Source organism: Danio aesculapii, chromosome 20, assembly GCF_903798145.1.
Source record: "Danio aesculapii chromosome 20, fDanAes4.1, whole genome shotgun sequence".
NCBI lineage: Eukaryota > Metazoa > Chordata > Actinopteri > Cypriniformes > Danionidae > Danio > Danio aesculapii.
In genome coordinates, this window is record NC_079454.1 from 425,498 (window position 1) to 432,997 (window position 7,500).

The 7,500-nt window shown below is 39.4% G+C and overlaps 1 protein-coding gene across 3 annotated transcripts in view; it reads left to right on the plus strand.

Moving 5' to 3' along the window:
* fynb (FYN proto-oncogene, Src family tyrosine kinase b) overlaps positions 1–7,500 on the plus strand; it is a 91,283-nt gene that overhangs the window by 11,989 nt on the left and 71,794 nt on the right. For all 3 annotated transcript variants that reach the window (XM_056480768.1, XM_056480767.1, XM_056480766.1), the window contains exon 2: positions 5,049–5,106. The gene's annotated coding sequence lies outside the window, so the exon portion shown is untranslated. The remainder of the gene's footprint in view (positions 1–5,048; positions 5,107–7,500) is intronic.

Sequence of the window (7,500 nt, forward strand, 5' to 3'; positions counted from 1 at the left end):
ACTTCTTTAGGGTGGATGCATGCTAAAGGACATTAGATGAGTTAAAAAGGATCAGCAGAGTAAGTTTAATTCAGATATTCAGAAACAGGCCTTGTGTAGCAGCATATAAAGAAGGTTTTCCCTTCTGTGAGCCGAGTGCAGTGAGCACTTCCTGTAGTTTATGTCCTAGTTGTTCTAAAAATACAACCAAACCCTCAATTAAAGATTCCCCTCCGCCTGCTCCACGCATGCTGTCTGGCCTGAGCGCTCTCTGTCTCCAGCCTCTTGATGGAGGAGTAGATGGGATAGTAAAGGGGTAGTTCACACAAAAATGATCCTTCTGTAGATGTTTGAAACCTTTCTGACACAAAAGCAGATATTTAGAAACCTGTAACCATTGACTGCATTTGTTTCTCCTACTATGGAAGTGGATGGTTACAGGTTTTTTAAGCTTATCTTCTTTTGTCTTTAACAGAATAAATACACTCACAGGGTGGAACCACATGAGGGAGAGTGAATAGAGAGTAGATGTGGATTTACTATTGAGCTACCCCTTTACAGCATGTTTCTTATATTTTGATGAATGTGATGATGTTCCTTTAAGGAAGTAGAAATGTTTGAGGAATATTTAGGATGGTTTTATATTTTGCACTATATCAGCTCTATCATGGGTTGTGTATATTAACCCTTTATTTACTTTTCAGTGTAGTCAGAATGTTCCCAGTGATGGGTTGCAGCTGGAAGGGCATCCGCTGTGTTAAACATGTGCTGGATAAGTTGGCGGTTCATTCCGCTGTGGTGACCCCAGATTAATAAAGGGACTAAGCTGATAAGAAAGTGAATGAATGAGGAAGTGAGAATGAGTATGGTTATTCAGCAGTACAGATGTCGATGTCGGAGCTGCTCAGTCTGTCAGTGTTTATGGCATGTTTCATTATCAGGGCTGGCTGAGCAACACCCATCAGTCAGTAATGATCTCAGTGATTATTCTTTGCTTATTAACATTCATTCTTCTTCATCTTCTGATTCCTCGTCTTCCTCACCATCTTCTTCCTCATTGTCTTTCTCTTATTATTATTTGTCTTCTTCATCTTCCTCCTCATCATCAATTTCTTTATCTTTCTAATTATTGTTTTGTTCTTCATCTTCTTCCTTGTCGTCATTATCGTCGTCTTCATCTTCCTGTTTGTCTTCTTCCTCATCATCTTCTTCATCTTCATCCTTGTCGTGGTCTTCATCTTGTTCTTTTTCTTCATCATCTTCTTTGTCTTCGACTGCGTTCGTAATCACATCCATCCATCCTATACAGTACACTAAGGTCAGTATGCTAGCTGAGCAGTATGTCAGAATTCATCGAATTGGAAAAACAGTATGAGAGAACTGCCCGGATGACCGACTACTTCCAGCGAGATTCTGAAGTGCGCATTCGATGGACGCTGCGCTATCCCATGATGCCCCGCGAGAGAATTCATGAATGGGAGTGAAGTGACGATACTCACGCGGGTACTGTAGGTCATGTGATCATGACAAAATGGCGGATGTAGTACGTCTGAATTACATTCATACTGTGTAGAACGCACTATTCTAACAGGCCGAGGAGTACGCTTAAAGTTAAAATCGTCTTCTTCATCTTCTTAGTCTTTCTCATCATCATCATCATCATCATTATTGTCTTTTGTCTTCATCTTCATTCTCATCTTCTTCTTTGTCTTCATAATCTTCGTCTTCATCTTCATCTTTCTCATTATCATCCTCTTCATCTTCATCTTCTTTGTCTTCATCATCTTCGTCTTCATCTTTGTCATCTTCTTCTTCATCATCTTTGTCTTCCTCATTATCATCCTCTTCATCTTCATCGTCTTACTCATCTTCTTTGCCTTCCTCATCACCTTCATTGTCTTCATCTTCGTGTTCATCCTCTTCATCTTCATCGTCTTACTCATCTTCTTCGTCTTCGTCTTTTTCGTTTTCATCTTCATTGTCTTCTTCTTCATCATCATCGTCTTCTTCTTCATCTTAATCTTCTTCATTTTCATCTTCTTCTTCCTCATCATCATCTTCATCGCCTTCTTCATCATCATCTTCAACATCTTCTTCAACATCTTCGTCTCCATCTTTTTTGTCTTCCTCATCATCATCTTCATCATCTTCTTAGTCTTCATCTTTATTGTCTTCGTCGTCTTCTTCGTCTTTGTCTTAATCTTCTTCATTTTCATCTTCTTCATCCTTATCTTCTTCCTCATCATCATCTTCATCGCCTTCTTCCTCATCTTTTTCATCTTTGTCTTCTTCGTCATCTTTTTCTTCTTGATTTTCTTTTTGTCTTATTCTTCTTCGTCTTCCTCTTCTTCTTCTTCGTTTTCTTTTATTCTTCGTCTTCTTCTTCGTGGTCTTCATCATCATCTTCAACATCTTCTTCAACATCTTCGTCTCCATCTTTTTTGTCTTCCTCATCATCATCTTCATCATCTTCTTAGTCTTCATCTTTATTGTCTTCGTCGTCTTCTTCGTCTTTGTCTTCTTCGTCATCTTTTTCTTCTTGATTTTCTTTTTGTCTTATTCTTTGTCTTCCTCTTCTTCTTCTTCGTTTTCTTTTATTCTTCGTCTTCTTCTTCGTGGTCTTCATCATCATCTCCATCTCCTTCCTTGTCATGGTCTATATAAAGCTGCACAATATGACTTTAGCATTGATATCCCGTGTGGATCCGCAATAGTCACATCACAGAGATCTAATGAGAAGAGAAAACCAGATTATTTCTGTTCCCCCTCTGACAGATGATGTAGCTGTATTAAGGAAAATCTCTTGATTGAGCCTTACTTCTTCTGACAACACTATTTTTACTTGCTTTAAGAATGTTTAGATATTTGGACTGAAAGTAAGACAGAAGAGCGTGAGATGAGCAGGTTTTCTATCGTGGTTATTCAATGTCTGTAGCTGAATACTGTTAGACTCTCCAGAAAACAGTCTAATAGAGCTATTCAAGCTGTCTCCTGAAACCGTATTCATATTGCAATATTATAGCAGAAAAATAAAGTATTGAAATATCCGATTTTTCCAATATGATGCAGCCCTAATATAAAGATATAGATATTGTGTCTTGTGCGTGTGTGTGTGTGTGTGTGTGTGTGTGTGTGCTCGTGTGTGTGTGTGTATCTTAAACCATTTCATTTAGTGCTGTTATAATATCTGAAACCATCTTGAAGTAGATTTTTTTTGCCTTTGGTGTAAAACTAATTAAGGAAATGGGTTTGTCCTAAAAATGGCTCTCCTTGGAGGTTGATTTTATTTCTGTCATCTTTTTTTTGTGTGAGGGCACTGATGGACTGAAACAATCTGAGACTGAAACGCAGCTAACTCAGAAACAGCTGACCTTTTTATCCATTTAACACTACAGTGAACATGACACGTGAGCGGGCTCCATTAAACTGTAGAGTGATCTTGATTACAGCACATCTCTGAATACTCTCCTGCACAGAAGAAGCATTAGTTGAGGATGTAGAGGATGGAACAGTGCACCATTTTCACATTTGCGTGTTTCTCGGCAGCAGAAGTCGTCATAGTTGTGTAAGCGTAGAGCGCAGTGAGAACAGCACAAATACATGTTCTTATTTTTATATATATATTTTTTATATATATATTAATATATTTCAGCACCCCGGGTTGCCAGATGGTGGAAAACAGCATATTTCATTCATTCAGTCAGGAAGGCTTTCAAAGCATGCGTGACTGAAATGCGACCTCTGGTGGACAGTAGCAGACTCTGAAATGAGACGCAGATTCAGAGTTCCACATGAGGTTATTAATTAGCAAATAATATAAATATTACGAGTGTAAACATTAGGTGAGCAGGTCACATTGTAACCCCATGTCCTAACAACACGCTACATGACTACATGAGCACACGAAACACAACAGAAATGTAAATCCAGCCATTCAGAAGCACAGAATAGTGCACTCACTGCACTCCAGCACAATGGTCAGGTTTATAATCTAATGAATACACATTAAAGCTCTTGAACATGATTAAATGTAGATGCTGAATCACTGATATGTGTTGGTTTGCACTGAGTCTCAGTTCTGAAGTTTCAGACGCTTTATTTTATTGTACAGATCTGAGCTGAACTATCTGCTGCTGCTTTCAGTAGTATGGCAATAAATGTCATGTCAGACTCACATTATTAGCATTGAACACTGATCAGCTCAGGTACAGCTCATGTGCTTTATTCAGTGTCAGTTTTCTGTTGTTCAGCTGTGAGAAACAGAAGCTGTTTTTAATATATATATTTCAAATGTTGGTCATGACAAAAACTCCTTATAATGTGGAGAATATTCCTTCTATCGTGTGCAGTTGATTTTAAGTAGGACACGACTTAAATCAGCCTTTAGGCTCGACAGTCAGGCACACTCCTGTTGGTGTCTTCAATCTGGCAACCTGCGCTTGCAAGTGTTTTGAATCGGGAGTGCAATACCTAGATCAACCACTAGGTGTCAAACTTACACACTGCACCTTAAAACTTTACGTGATTCTACAAATCACGAGATCTGAAATGTGGTTCCTGGTCATTATGATCACAACATGACATTGGAGATTCACAGATAGTGATATTGATGCTGAAACGAGATATGGTGCAGCCCTAGTTCATGTTAACCCGCAGTGCATTAGCTAATGCTAACAGGCATGCATTAGTAAATGTTGAACCGTGATTAATTAATGCTCTACAAGTATTGTTCATAGTTAAATACATGTACTGATGAAAGCTTACTGTAAAGTGTGACTGATCCCTCATTGTTGAACTGAAAATGCTTCTTTGAATATTTTATAAAAAGCATTGGATGTATATTGTGTATTGTTCAACCAAAAGTGGTTGAGTTGGGCTTCATTTGTTTTTCCAGGGCTCAGACTTTGACTTGTGATGTAACCTGTCCCTGCAAATAGCAGCTAATACCATTGAGTGCAGGGATGGAGAAGCGCTGATTGTGATTAAACCGTCCCAGAGTGATTGAATTCAGCATTTCATCACATTAGGAATGTTCCAATAATCTGTGTTTCTCTTTCTGTTTCTCTCAGGATTCTCTTTTAAATGCGATGTGGAGAATATAAGGACCCTGCTGGACTTTAAATAAAGGTGAGCATTAACAGAACTCCCCTTTCATCAGAATTGAACGGCCAACATTCATACGTCGAGATGGAAAGCTTGGCTTTTGTTTGAGAGGTCCACAAATAAGACTAGCTGATGAATATTCAACTTGAAATAGTGGTTTTCACTTGTTGCTGTTGCTCTTATGAGTTAGTTTGCTTACAGTAAACACTTTCGAGGTAATGTTTATCTCTTATTATTTGGTCTATTGGTACTGTAGGTTAATTTATTATTTATTTTTTTAGATAAATGTTCAATCAACCACTGATAGCTGTTTAGACGATGTATTTTCTCATAATATTAGCTGTTTCCATCCAAAGATGTGAATTAGATTCATGCGCAAACCTGGAATATTGCTTAAAACAGCATCATATCCATCCAATGAGTAAAAAAGAGAGCAAAACAGTCACGTCCTGATAATCTGTCAACAAATATCAATCATTTTCCTTCAGCTCAGTCTCTGATTTATCAGAGGTTGCCACTGTGGAATGAACTGTCAACTTTTCCAGCATATGTTTTACGCAGCGAATGCTGTTCCAGCTTCAACCCAGTACTTGGAAACACCCATACACCCTCATTCACACACACACTCATACTGTGTTACCTTGTAACACACAGTGTCCTGACATCACACGACGTGACACGATTCTAATCACAAGTAATTTGGCTGTTTGCACAGGATGCAACATGACAGAAACATTTATATACAGCCATTCAGAAGCACAGAAGTGTAGTCTGGAACAGTATTAATAGTGAATGCTGAGTAACTGATGTTTGCTGCTTTGAGTCTCAGTGTAAACAACAACCTATGCTTATTTTATTTTCAAGATCTGAGGTAAAGTATTTACCTGCTGCTGCTCTCGGTATGACAGTAAATGACACATAAAATGCTATTCATCTGACATTATTAGCATTTAAAGCACATAATCAGTACCTGAGGTGATCATTGCAATATCAATATCTATTTCAACCACCGGGTGTTAATCTTACGTACTGCGCCTTTAAGAACAGCGCTCAAATGTTAGTGGACAACTGATGTTTTTAAAATCTCAGTACTGAATTGCTACCAAACCTGAACCTTTTGACAAGCATAAAATAAGCGTCAAGTGCGGGTGTATGGTCTGGCTCAGCTATCGCGTGGTCGAATACCCCTCGCCGTGGCTGACGCCGACCCTGAAGCACACCTCTCAAAAAATGTGACGCAACCACATGTGGTGCAAGCTCTGTGATTGGTCAGCTTGGTAGCACTGATGAGTGTGGGCGGGGCTCAGTGGAGCGAGTGTTTACAAGTGTGGAGCACTGTGAAGGAGCTCCAGATGGAGACTGTAGTTTTGTGTTGACTTCATGATTAAAGTTGTTGCACGTATGCCGGTTCCCACCTCTGAATAAGTGAGTTTGAGCCACTTGTACATTAAGGTAGCGTTCAGAATAAACAAAACAGCAGTGAAGAAACTCGACACAGAGGAACAGAAACACCTACTGCCAACTAGTGTTTCAGAAGTGTTACTGCAGAGCAACACACACAGCACACTGAAGTAGAAATGCAGGACTACACACAAGACAGGTGCTGTGGGTCACGACGATCACTCGACACAAGAATAAACCAGCCTTAATAGTGAAGCTGCTTACTACTGTCCTTTGCCCCCTGGGTCTCTCTCTCTCTCTGTGTGTGTAAGAAGAGAAACTCTCTGGTCAGCGTTTTTAAGCCGAGGGCCTGCTGGGTAGCTGCACATCAAAGATGTATGCAGTGAGCATCTCAGCAGGCCGGACACTCCTGCTGCATAATAATGAGACGCTTGCATTAGACGTGCCTTTGATGAGAGTTTTCTGCTTTGATGATTCGCACAAGTCTGAAACAGTAGTGTACAGTCTAGAGCAGTGTTTCTCAACCACTTTCCTGCACATTTTCCGAGGCTGCTTCTCAATTTCAAGAACAGAGAACGGACTTGCGTTCTTGTGAAGACCGGTCTTGCCAGGTCACCTCGAAAGAACGAACTCGGGAGAGCGTGAGAACAGAGAACACGTCCTGTGAGAAATGAGATGCTGCGTTCTTCCTGATGGTCACATGACCCTCATGCATCTTTAACCAGAAGTGATTTAAACATTACAGCATTCATACAACCATTTATTGTTTTCCCCCTTTTCAGTATTTATAACATGCACAAAACTTACAAATATACCCTGAACAATACAAATAACGCTGATATTAATACCCTTAATGTGTTTCTGCCTTTATAAAGATTATAATAGTAATGTTTACTTTCACTGTCTCATTTAGAGAAACTCCTGAAATAAGTTATATCTCTGAACTTTAATAATAAATCTATTTAAAATGCTGCCAACATATGAGCCTCGTCATTGTGTTTCATCACACGCAGCGCG